General features: G+C 37.1%; 1 protein-coding gene across 1 annotated transcript in view; it reads left to right on the top strand.

Annotated features, from left to right (window-relative positions):
- Positions 1-750, top strand: part of LOC118326991 (myelin-associated glycoprotein-like) — a 7,381-nt gene that overhangs the window by 1,915 nt on the left and 4,716 nt on the right. The gene's annotated exons all lie outside the window — the stretch shown is intronic.

The following is a 750-nucleotide window of genomic DNA, read 5'->3' as shown; positions in this document are numbered from 1 at the left end:
TGACCTGTAGCAGTGATGCTAACCCAGCAGCTAATTATACCTGGTACAAGGAGAACCAAACACTGTCTGACAGAAGGCACTTATCATTTCACCTCCATCAGCTCTGAGGACAGAGGGATCTACCACTGCAAGTCTGAGAATCAATATGGACAGATCATGTCATCACCTCTATCAGTAGATGTTCAGTGTAAGTGCAACACAGCATGGTCCATTTATACATACAGGAGTTGTAATTCTTAACAATAAGGGAAAAATCTAATATATATCACACACATCACGTTTCATAATAGGAGTTGGATGAAGTTTGTTTCTGTACATGGAGAGAGCATCAGTCAATGGTAACTATACCAGTGAGATGTTTCATTTTTCCTGCCAGAAAAAAAATTATAAAATTATAAAAAAGAAATTCTAAAAAGCAATAAGTCATGCAGATACGTGGTTACAATGTGTAAGATTTGAACATGTCTTACTGTGATAATATCAAGACTGAACAACAGCAAACATAGACTACTATTTTTTTGTCCTCAGAATAATATGAAAAATACTATAATCTCTTATTTCTACACACAGGAGCTTTAATCAGACCGTTTACAAACCCATGGAACCTATTAATCCTTCATATAATTCACCAAACAGAAGCTCTTACATATTGTGTATTGCAATATTTGATCCAATGTCTTTCCATACCATCCCCAAGATGCTCCGAGGGTTCCCTCTGTGTCAGTGAGTCCCTCTGGTGAGATAGTGGAG

The sequence above is a fragment of the Morone saxatilis genome, unplaced genomic scaffold (assembly GCF_004916995.1).
Source record: "Morone saxatilis isolate NCDOM2014 unplaced genomic scaffold, NCSU_SB_2.0 Contig17, whole genome shotgun sequence".
Lineage (NCBI taxonomy): Eukaryota > Metazoa > Chordata > Actinopteri > Moronidae > Morone > Morone saxatilis.
Note: the sequence above shows the minus strand (reverse complement) of the source record. Positions and strands in the feature narration are given on the sequence as shown.